Raw genomic sequence first — 12,940 nt, forward strand, 5'->3', positions numbered from 1 at the left:
TGTCTGGTGTAGTAGTTTGTTGGCCTGGCCACCAGGAGCTCTACATTTTCACCAGATTTCCGAAATCTGGTGGCCAATTTCACCAGATGGCAACGCTGCCATATATAGAGGCAAGCGGTGAGGCAGAGGGGGAGGGAGAGGGCGGGGCGCAACGTTACTAGACTAGCTACAGTTTTAAATCTCGGCGCCGTTGCGCAGAACCGCCACCCGCCCGCGCCTTCGTGGCGCTGCAGTCGCGCCCGGCTTCACTTCCTCACCAGCCGGCTACGCGGGCGGGCCGGTCTAAGCACGCGGTGCAGCGTTGGTGTATCGGTGTATTTGTGGTTCGTTGTTGACAGCGAATTTCAGCAAGCATGTCATCCGTGGAACTGTAGCCTTCGCCGAGTTTCTCAACAATAGACAGCTTTAGTTACACGTACGTAGAGGCTTCACGTACGCAAACGTGAAAAGCCTACGTGCCTTACGTGCACGCCATCTGAAACGCTTTTAGCTACACGTACGCTACGCACGCCAAGAGGGACCCCGTAGCTACATCTATCGGGAAATGTGAACACGGCGGTAGCCAATTCAATCCTGTCGCCGCGTTTCGATGCAAGCCGTCTGCGCGCGCGCGGCCCGCTATCGCTTGTTCGTGATCTCGGGGAACTCCCGCGCGAAGCTGTCTACGTGCGCAAGAAACGCACGCAAAGAATTGAATCTCACGTACGTCCGTGAGACGCGCGCGTGCCCGCTACGTTGTACGCATGCGCACTGCTGACACGTAGAAGTTCTACGTACGCAAAGCCTCTACGTACGTGTAACTAAAGCTGTCTAATATCAGCAGACGATGCCGACGTGCTGCGTACCTGGCTGCATAGACCGCTATCGGAACGATGTCAACAATTCGGGCGCACCACTTTTTCTGTGCTCCCAGCAATGCGACGCTTCGCTCGGCGTGAAACAGAGCGATTCCTCGTGCCGACAGGGAACTCTGCGAAATCAACGGCACGCGCTCGTGCCACTGCTCCCGCGTTCGTCGGCGTCTTCCACAGCTGGCTGCGTGGCCGTTCATCTTTCCAGCGTAGAATTTCACTTCACTTCTGTCGTCGTAATGGGGAGACCGCGTTTACGGGGGTATGAGCTATTGCTGAAGGGAGTATGAGCCACTCATGGTCTTACGTAACGGAAAGATTTAATTTTGAAGGATCACAAGCGGCAAATCGCACACGAAGGCTGCTAACCACGCCGCCGAGCAAACTCGAGACGCCGAACGCAAGCGACAACTGCGGACTGCCGGCATACCGTCAGTGACGTCGTTCTCTCCGTCGCAGCCGATTGTGTGCGTAACCGCATAACTGAGAAATACTTTAATGAACCCTCGGGATTAACCCAGTGATAAACACAGGGGCCGCACGTTTCAGCTTCGCTGATTAAGCATCTTCACGGAATGAAAAATCCGACTTCTCTTTTTTTTTGTGGCTTGTGTGTACAAAGACCGACCTCATCTTTCTTTTTGTAGCGCTTCTTTGGCGTGGTGAGAAGCTGAGGTGGGGATGAAGATCATTCTACAATCACGAACTTTGGCCAGATATTCAGGCTCGTGAGCCTGAACTGCGCGAAACGTTAAGACGACAGGAAGAAACACACGACATTTAGAAACGCAGCTTCCACGCTTCGCTGTATGCGTTTCTTCCTTTCGTGCAGTTTACCCTTCTTTTAGTATTAACGAACTGGCGCGATAAATCTTATTGCTGTAGGTGGATACCGCTTTCTCGTGGTATCACTAATTCGGACAAGGGAGAACGCCAGCGAGCGTGAAACCCGTCCGCACGAGCTCAAGGCTGTGACCAGGCGTCTGCAGTGAAGCCCGATGGAACAGCGTTGCCCTCTGGCGGCTGTCACAGAAGTGGCGACAGCGGCTGTAAGCGCGCGGGCGGGGAGTTTTGCAACTGATGCTTTTGGGCGGGGCGCTGCGACTTCGACTCCGCCAACAAGCGCGTACTTGGTAGGGCCGCGGCGTAAAGCCCGCCGTGCGCGGTCGTGCTCGCCGTTTCTTGAAGATGTAAAGCTTTATGAAAATGATCTGCAGACGGCTCAGTTTGCGCTGTGTGCTCGCCGTTCTTGCGTTGACGTGGTAGATCGCACGAAGGTCACTTCGCTCGCTGCTGCTGCCGCGTTGCTTGCACCAGCGTTTTGCCAGCGAGTGTCGGCGCTCATCGAGTGTGATGTGTTCATGTTTGCTCGTGCACGCTGACACCATGCTTGTTCATTCAGTTAGTAAGCGAATGTTTACAAGTTTATACGGTCGATAAAACTATATCCTTACTTCGTATAGTTGTTTACTAATTTGCTATCGCAATCGATGCTTCGCCTTGCGGGCGAAACTGCTACTTTTTTTCGTTCCATTACTATTTGCCCGGTCCTCAACTTGTTCTCGAACTTCTTTGTTAACCTCCAAGTTTCTATCCATTATTTTAGCACCGGCAGAGTGCAATGATTTGCAGGTTTCTTTTCTACGTCAGTGATAAGCTCCCAGTCAGTATTTGGCCATTCCTGCCGTAAGAGACTCTAATCCATATTTATTTTTTTCCTCCTCATGCTCATGGTCCGCTGTGAGTGATTTACATAAACGTACTCCTCTAGAGGCTCTAAAGGCTGACTGGCGATCCGGAATTCTTGTTCGCTTTCCGTGCTATTGAACAATATATTTGTCTTCTGCATATTAATCTTGAAACCCACCCTTACACTTTGTTGGTTAAGGTCCTCAATCATGCGTTGTAATTCGTCCCCGGTGTTGCTGAACAGGACAACGTCATCTGCAAAGCGAAAGTTGCTGAGATATTCGCCGTTGATCCTGACTCATAAGCCTTCCCAGTCTAATAGCTTGAATACTTCCTCCAAGTATGCAGTGAATAGCATTGTAGAGACTGGGTCTCTTTGCCCGACCCCTTTATGTATAGGTAACTTTCTACTTGCGGTGAACCAAGGTATCTACGGAATCTTGTATATATTTCCTAAGATATTCACGTGTGCTTCCTGTACTCCTTGATTACACAATGTCTTTACGACTTTTGGTATCTTTACTGAATCAAATGCCTTTTCATAACCTATGAAAGCCATATAGAGAGGTTCATTGCATTCCGCAGATTTCTCGATTATCTGACTGATGACGTGGACATGTGATCCATTATTGTACGAGGGCGAATCAGAAAGTCATTGCCCCTATTCTTTATTAGCCAAAATGTGGTACAAGGAGGTAATCACAAATATACGCACTATTCCACGTACCTCACATTATTTTTCCACATAGTCTCCAAACCGGTTCAGACGTTTCTCCCATCGCAGCACTAAACTTGAGATGCCCCTGTGTCGTCAGTTCGGGTCGCACGCGGCCTCCCCGAACACTCACTGACATGCCAGTCTTCACCGCCCTTTTGCGAACTCACAACACCACCACCTCACACTTCTCAACGCGAGACACCTTTCCCCGTACGTGGCATGCATTTACCTGTGGATTTATATGGACGTTCGTCCCTTGCTCCATAGCAAACGAATAACACTTCGTTGCTCGTACTCTGTAGACGAGTGAAGCACAACCGCCATCTTCAACAAGTGGTAGCAGCTCCATGCCACGGAGCTACCGGCAGATAAGGCCGAGCTGGTCCAAGAAAGGTCCACCGCTGGGAGTGGATGCGTTGACTTCCCATTTACAGCCGTAATTTGGCTAAAAAAATAGGCGCAAAGACTTTCTGATTCGCCCTCGTAGAACATTCTTTCCTGAATCCAGCCTGTTCTCTTGGTTGGTTGAAGTCAAGCGTTGCCCTGATTCTTTTGGATATTATCTTGGTGAATATTTTATACGATACTGAAAGCCAGCTAATCGGCCCATAATTATTCACTTCTTTCATGCCTTCCTTCTTATAAATGATTATAATGTTTGCATTCTTTCAGCTACCTGCTACACTTGAATCGGTGAGACATTGCGTATACTTGTAAAAGGCCGCAGGTTTTTCCGCAGCAAGAATAGCGCGGTTCAACTAAAGAAATTACGCATTTGCAGTACGTATGCAATAACAACGGGCTTACAAGATCGTGATTATTGTCTAGCACAATAAGTAAGACAACCATATAGAAATATGCAAGCAATGACAAATAGAAGTTTGATCTAAAAAATTAGCTCTTCCTCACTGTGAAAGCGGTTGACCAGCAAAGCGGTCTAGCACATGACACGTAGGCGGTACATAAATTTGAACAAAGGTACGAACTCATTTATTGTCTTGATCACTGGTCATTATTTCACTCGCAACTGCAATCACTTTTTTTGGTAATGTCAAATCGATGCACCTACGCCGCGGGGAGGTCGGTTGGGCCGGATCGGAGTGGCATCACAAGGGATATGTCTGCAACACGGAACGCGTAAACCTCTCCCTTTTTGGCACCGGGACATCCACATTGACCGACAACAGGGGTAGTGCCATCGCAGCTAATTCACGCAAAGTGAGCAGCCATGAATCTCACCGGGACTATGAGTCATCGATGATGACGGTTTTCAATTTGCTGTTCTGTATGTTGTATGCGTGATTAAAAAGAATTTAAGCCCGGATCGCTTCACTACGCTGAGTGCTTGTTGCCTCTGCCTTACGAGTCTATGAGCCATTGCATTTTTGCTTGCTTACGGGGGTATGAGCCACTGATGACGATAATTTCTGTTCACGGAGAGCAGAAATGCATGGAACTTTAGCCATATACAGTAAAAAAAAATCACTGTAAAAGAACAAAAATAAGCGTAATAATGAAGGTTAGAATACGATGTTCATAGCACGAGGTACAGGACCTACAAAAATATGCGCGTTGATACAAAAATTGTGTTGATAAGTGTCTTTTTAGTACTTCTAGTTTCTTGTGTGCGCATTAAATGTTGCGTGTGTCAGTTTGAACGAACGGTTCTGTCCTCAGTTGGGTGCTCTGAGGCTGTGCGTCAGTAGCCCACTGAAAAAAAACCCCAGTAAAACTGACCTGTATCATCACACACCTACAGCATACGGGCGCGGGGCGTTATCGCTCTTGGACGCTATACGAAACACCGTGGCGACGGCAAGAAGTTGCCTGGAGCGTTCGTTTATTTTCCATCGCAAAAAAAAAAGAAGGCCAGCAGGTTTGCGAGAAACGCAGGACAAGCGCAGTTCTATGATTTGTAAGCGTCACACTAATACAGCAAACAGACGACCAGAATAAAACAGGAAAGAACAGTCTTCAAACTGCCGCAAGGCCTGTCTGCACGTCAGAAAGGGAACTGAGAGAGTACGGAGAGACCATGGCCGGAAATAAGAAGAAGAAAAAGAAAGTACTCTGTGAGGAATAAAGTGAAGCAGGCAGGGCTCAACACCGGGGGATAGATTCAGATGAGCTCGTAGGTGACAATGGCAATGGAAGCAAAATAGGCAATCAACCTACCGCTCACTCACCCTTCCTTCTCAATTTTCCAGTGCGATGCCATTTCAGCACACTGCGGCAAGAGCGACACGTTCTGGGAAGCGTACTATATACCCACCACGGCCCCTACCACTTGCCCGATTCTGCACAACCATTTCCGACGTGCCTGCAAATGCTGCAAACTCTGCAAACAGGCGTATTTCTTGCAGGTATACGCCCACGAAGATGCCGGCCTGACGCTTCAGGTGATATTACGCCGATCGTTGAGTTTCGACAGGCTTAGCACCCTGTTTGAGCCTTCTTGGAAGTATATCGGCGCCCCCTTTCTGCTTTTCCGTCAAACCCTGAAGCTCGCACCGGGCGACTTGCACGTTAATTGTCTCGCCGCCATATTGGCAGCCATGTTATGTGTCGCACATTTGTTTTGCTTTCGCTAAGTTTTCGCCGATTAGGACTGCCACCAGTTGGTCGCAGCTCACCTTAAGCAGCAGCGATGTTTGCTTGCCCGCCAGGCCAGCCTCGCGAGAGGAGGTTTTATTACTTCGCGGAAGGCCTCAGGGTTTCACTTGAGCGTCACGGCAAAGTTGACCGCCTGTTGGCCTTGTGAGACACGCCGAAAAAAAGTCAGCTGCGCAGAGAAGCAGCGCTTCGTTTCGCCACTAGGTTTATATTGATACTTCTGCACTTACTTTTATAGACTACTTGTCGCGGTAGCTACTGACCACGAGATCGCCGGATCGACTCCCTGTCCAGCGGCCGCATCCTGATGGAGGAGGGAGGCCAGCACGTTCGTGTACTATGCTTTCGGCACGCGAGCGTCAGCGCCATGTCGTAAAACGAAATTGGCCACTTGTCGGCGCACTTCGATGACAGTGAGGTTTAAGCGCGTAAGCGGTGGTGCTGCTACGTCAGTATGCACTGCACACATGTCAGCGGCAGTGACACAGTAACGCAGTTCTGGTTATCCACTGCAGACGGCCACATTCGCAGACACAGCTTGACAAGTTTGCTTTTCTGAACTCCAGGCAAAAAAAAAAAAAAAAAAGCCAATGAAAGATAAGTTTATTCAGCTCGTTTTTCTTAGTTGTTGTAAACCATCTTCAACAAAGTTGTCTCGTCGACAGAAATACAAAGTTCTCGACTGGGCAGACACTTGGCATGCGCTGTCGTCTGCTATGTGTAGCGTTTGTTGTGCGTAGCCAGCGTGCGCTGTCTTTCTTATGCAAGCGCATTAGAACGCCCTAGGTTAGCTGTCGCGCGTATAGGTTATGCCAGGGTAGTGCCCTGGCGGGCAAAACCTTCGGAAAGGCTGCCAAAGACGAGCTTGCCAAGTTACTTAATTGCAACCGTCGCCCTAACTCCGACTTCATCACGAATAATTCCCTAAAGGTACTGCTGCTTATGGTGGGTGAGCTGAAGAAATGATGTTATTCAGCCTTTTGCGTGAAAACTCGAGACGCCGTCTTTCTTGATGCGAGGCGATTATCATCCCACGGGAACTCGCAGCAGTATTGCAGAATCCGAGACATTTCTTCCGCACTCATGGCATCTGGTGAGGTCCGACCATCTTTGTCAGCTGACGTAACTAAAGAAGAAAGGCAGTGTAAGCCGACGACAGAAAATATTTGGTAATTTGCCATGCAGATTCAACCACGTGTGTTTTGCTATCCACCAGTTCTATGCCGCGCACAGCCTTTTGCCGACTTGTTTCGGTACGTAAAATTTATACTCTGGAGTTTTACGTGCAAAAGCTAGGATTAGAGTATATGCTACCAAAGGTAGCATATAGAGTAACTCTAGCTAGGATATGACTATGAGGCGCCTTTCGGAACGTAAAGTCCGCAACGTAAAACATACAAACAAACAAGAAGCTACAAATAAATGCACAATAAACGTAATAATAATAATAATAATAATAATAATAATAATAATAAAATTATTTTTATTATTATCCGCGCGCAAACATTGCTCGTGCTGCCGACACTAGTCCCAGCAATGCCATGGCCATGTGCCTTGAACGGGAATGAAAGGAGTGTTTTTCACTGCCTCTACTATAGTTGCGTGATTCAATATAAGAATTTCCCTCATCCTCGCAAATCCTACTTGAGAAACAACTCGCCACTCGGTGCCAGAAACGTCTATGCTTGCGTTCGGCTTACGTTTGCAGACGGATATTGCGCTCTATTCCCCATTTATCCCTCACAGTATTATTTTGTCGGAGAGGCCTAGCTATACACTGGGTTCGCACAGACTTGTCGTTTTCCATTCACTGTCCCGTTATTCCTGCACGTCGTCAACCCAAGAAAACGGCGTTATATCCCTTCCAGGTGCATCCACAATGCTTCCGGCCTGACGCGTCAGGTGATATTGTGCTGATGATCCCGTTGCGTTATGGTTTACGGGCTGTTCCATTTTCCCTGGAGATGTATCGCACCTGTCTCTCTACGTTTGCAGTAACCAGGAAACGGTTCGTTCGACAGCTAGACTGCACTTATCTCTCGTCCGGGTGCATTCGCAAAGCTTACGGCCTGACGCGTCAAGTAACACGGCACCTACGATCGAGTTCGGTTAGGAGCAATACACTGTTATTGCTTCCCTGGGGATATATCGCATCTGTCTATACGCTGTAACCTGGAATTTCGTATACTCAGCGCCTTCAACACGGCTTGTTTGGCAGCCAGATTGCATCTACGACCCTAGGCGAATGGATTTTCGTGCATGGCGTTACTTAACGTAATTGGCTATTATTCGTTGCGCTTATGTTTTGTAGCGTCATTTATGAATGCCGCAACTGGAGATTGAAGAATGGGTTAGAGAACAGCGATATTATCCGTCTCTCAACGCCGATGTCGAGGACAGTTATCACTACTCACGTGAAGATAATTAAGGGTTCCCTTTCGCGTTCTTTGTTGAAGGCCGATGCTTGTTTGTCTTTTGGCACACGAAAGTTCTCGTCTTAGTAAGAGTTGTGGAATTGCCTATCTGAGAAGAAAATTCATCGCTTTCACCAAGAAGTGTGATGCATCAGTTCGAGTTTTACTTGATATTTTTGTTCAGCGTACATTTAAGCTAAGTGAACGAATAAGGGGTTTCGTTTTCCACTTGCACATTGGAGCTCTTGGGTCAAGTTAGCAGACATGGTAGTTGGTAGTGGAACGTACCACTCTTGGCCTGTATGCAGCCCGCACTGACATTTATGAAAAAGCATGACTCTTCAGGGCACTTTTTTCATATTGAATGATTTGGTTGTTTACACGAACCACGTATCTTAAAGGTACTCTAAGAAGGAGAACTAAATCTCTGTAGACTGATAATGGATTGTTTTTTGAAGGCACTAACATTAATTTCGTCATACGATGTCGATTACTCAAATAAAAAATAAAAATAAAACTTCGTTTTAACATTTCGCCCAGAAACACCCGTGCGAGTACTTCAGCGCAACGAAACGGTTTTTAATGTATTTATTTATGGGTTGAATTCCCTCGACCCCTCTATGCACCTGCGTCTGTTACCTGGTTTTTGAAGTGAAGGAGCAGTATTGTGTTGCTTACCCCTGGGTGTTACTTTACCAATGTATACGTTTTGACTGGAATGACCGATAGCGCCGAATGCAACTCCCGTAGTGGTGAAAGAACTGTAGTAACACCTGCTCTGTTACTGCCCGTCATTCGAAAACAAAACGCTTGGCCCCGGCGTCGCCTTAAACAGCCAGACAGAAAACCTCCCTCGATGCACAATATCTGGGGATCACAGTCTCGCATATCACACCTTTAGAAGGCCACAAAGGCACTTGCTACGATTCCTGAAGCCAACCGGATAGGACGACCACCTGTGATACAGAGCAGAGAAATTTCACTACGACGGTGCCCAATATTTGGATTCATCTCGTTCTCCTAATATTTTCTTCATATTTACCCTTCCACCCGTGCAGGGCAGCTAACCGGGCTGAGTAATGGTTTACCTCCCTGTCATTCATTTATTATGGCGAAAGCCTTAAGTGGCTCGTTGCAATGGCTCATACGCGAAAAAAGCGGCGTCTAGTCGAGTGGTTCAAAAAATATCATCATTAAGTCGTGAGGTTTAAAAAAAGATGACGAGTGATCGAAAAATATCAGCAGCAGCAATGGCTCATACCCGAAAGAAAAGAAAGTCTGGAATGGCTCATATCCCCGTAGACCCCTCCGTCTCTTCCACCGCCAGCCTCCGGTCACGCTGGAAGACAGCACTGCTCAGCTCTAACCTGACAGCGCAACTCTGGGCCGTCCAGCGAGCCGAGGAAGCCGCTTCGAGACAAGGTCTCGGAACCGCGTCCGTGGCGTGTGCCCAGACCCACTAAAAAGACGCCGGACTCGAATCTTGTTGATTTGAAAATAAAAGTTTACGCCCTTTCATATCCCCGTAAGCAAGCAAAGATGCAGTGGCTGAATACGAATGAAGACACGAAAGAAAAGAAGAAAGAAGGAAAGAGAGAAAACATCAACAGTAGGAATGGCTCACATCCCCGTGGGCAAACAAATATGCAATGGCTGAATGTGAAAGAAGAAAAGAAAAAAGAAGGAACGAAATAAAGAACGAAATAACCTTTAAATAGTGCGTTAGGTGCTCGCATGTGCGGCCGAGGAAATCGACCTACAGCACATTACATTAACTTCAAACTGCAGCTCCTTATGTCTTGTAAGAAGTCGGACTCCTCCAATCGGGTATTTTAATGCATTACCACGTGTGCACCAGGATTTCACCTTCACGTGTTACAGTGGTGTAATGTGCTGCCGATTCTTTTTCTCTCTCGCTCTCTTTGATTTTGGAGTAGCTGTGGCACCAGTAAAACCTCTCGAATATCGATAAGTCCACGCTTTAGCTTCTTTAGAAAAGTCAGTAGTGCAGGGGCTTCACAACGTAAAACTATTCCAATCTTAAAAGCAAAGGTTACGGCGCTAAGCAGACGAGGACAAAGTGAGACACAAACGACATATATGCTCTCACTTCATCCTCGTCCGTAACCTTTGTTTTTAAGTCATGAACGAATTATCTCAGCAAGAAGTTTTGTTAAATCGTATTTGAATCTGTTTTTATTCCGACCTCCTGATGTCAAATTTGCATAACACCGACGCAAACACTGGGCAGTAACCCGCAGAGTTGTTACTAGAGTCCAATCAAACGCTCTCCTCGGCTACAGGAGGTCACTTTTCTTTGCTTTCAAAGCGAATCGATTTACTTAGATAAAGCGGCTTTTCTTATCTACGTGGCTGAGAAGAGGCGAGAAGAACGCTCTAGTGGAGAGGGTTACGTTGGGGCCGAGCCAGCGCAGTAAAAGTAGATAACGTGACGAGGAGGATAGTACCGGCGTCTGCGATTGGCCCGCTGTTCCTTGATTATATAGCTTGCGGTGGTTGGTCGAAAGTTGCGGCGGCGTGCAACGGAAGGCTAAGCATGCAGCTAAGCCGTGTCCTCGGCAAAGAGTTGGCAGAGCGACGTCGTTATGCGTGCCGAAAGAGCTCGATATGCTTCCAGGCAAAACATTTTATTATACGCAAATAAATCCATGCTCCCCGGCAGCTCCGAGTAGCCAGTGCCAGAGCGATCGTCGAGCAGCCACATTCTATTCCTTTCCGAACGGGGCATCCTCCCGCTATTCAGAAAAAAAATCAGTTTAGTTTGGCATCTTTAACGCGTTGCACGTAACTTTGACGCGGTGGGTTTTCGCGGTCTCCTGATGTCGCGTGACATCATGAGTGGGCGCAGCCGGATGAAGTGGGCGCAGCCGAAAACTTCCGAAATATAGCAGAGGGACTAACGGCAAGAAGACTCGTCGGATCATAAATAATTATTTTTCTTTTGTTCGGTATAACCATGCGTAATCAGCGGGGACACGTCACATCAGGTGGCGAGTTTTGACGGTTTCCGTGACGTCGCGTGATAGCCGAATGAGGGTGGCCCAACATATTTTTGGCAATCGTAGTGGGCTGACTACAAAATTGAAACAGAAACAGTTGGGAATAGCGTTACGTTATAGCGGCCCATATTTACTGATAAAACATTACGTAGGCCTGAGCAGACAGCTTCAACATACATGGCACCGCGGCAAGCTATAGTAAAGAAACCTCAAAGCGTAGTCGCCCCACGTCTGCCCTTCCTGCGTCTTTTCTGACTTACCCATTCCTCTTCTCGATGTAAGAGGGGCCTTTTCTGAATTTCGAAAGCGTAGTTTATTATTATACCTTAAACAATCTCTCCCTTTGTGTCCCATTGAAGGTGATCATAATAAACGCAGCATGAAGGGAAAAAAATTGGCTCGCCCTCCCGGCTCTGTGAAAGCGGATGTCCAGCGAAGCTGTTGAAAACCACCACTGCAACTGTTGAGGGGGCTATGCAATGCTTTATTGCTCTACAGAGTAAAGGTAGTAATGGTAATTTAGAGTAATGGTAGTAATGGGAGTAATGGTAATTTTGACATCACGCCGCCGCTGGTCGTATTGCCGTTTATTTTTCCCTCTGTCGCCCCCTTGTATTCACGCTGCGCCTCGGGAGCCCTAACTGTGCGTTGTCTGCCCATAGAGGTGCTGCAACAACAATGAAATCAGTTGCTAGGCTGCTTCTTTTATATGCGAAAGGCTAGTGACGTCACTCCCCGTGCACGTCCTTCGGATTGTTATCGGGAGCGCCTTATCAGTTATGTTGTTCGGATGGTTGTTTTCGGCCTGCTCATTACTGAGACGAATGCTGTTCTGTATGTCTATGCGTGACTACAAAGAATGTATGCACTTTTCATTCCACTTTGGTGAGTGCTTTGAAGCAACTGCCTTACGTGGGTGTGAGCCACTGCTCCTGGCCTGCACTACCTCCGGAATCGGCCCACATTTTTTGCCCACGGACGATGACACGAAAAATGCCGACCTACGAGAGGCTCACAGCTTCGCAGTAAAGAGTTGGCGGCACTAGTACCACCCCGCTTCAAGGGTGCGCTCATAGAATACATCCATATAATTGGAAACTCTTAAGAGGACGACGTGAACAGCGAAGTACGCCACCGCGCTGGTCAATGCGGAGAACTGAGCACGTGACAGAAAGTTTACTCGCTGGGCGATGGGAATCGAAATAGCGAGCTTGCGTTTGCCTCATCAGTGAGCTCAACTTCCGATGATCCGAAGCGAAGGCGCTAAAACGACGGAGGACAAAGAAGAAACACACGCACACACTGTGTGTGTGTGTGTGTTTCCTTTTGTCCTCCATCGTTTTAGCGCCTTCGCTTCAGATCATGCTTAACCAACAAGCCCAACTATACATCCTAATTCCGATGATCGGACACCTTTAGCTGCAAACTCAAGTAGAACTTCGTCTGACGAGCGGAAGTTTACTCCTGAGCCTACCATTTTAAGATTGTGTCAAAAAGAAGACAATTCACAGGCTTTGGAAATTCCCCGCGTCTATAGGAACTTGCTAACATCGATAGGAGGGTGCATTTCAAAATGGACAGCGTCGTGTTTTCAAGAACGACTTCTTCGCGATGTACTGTACCTGATAGTCCCCG

The sequence above is a fragment of the Dermacentor andersoni genome, chromosome 10, assembly GCF_023375885.2.
Source record: "Dermacentor andersoni chromosome 10, qqDerAnde1_hic_scaffold, whole genome shotgun sequence".
NCBI lineage: Eukaryota > Metazoa > Arthropoda > Arachnida > Ixodida > Ixodidae > Dermacentor > Dermacentor andersoni.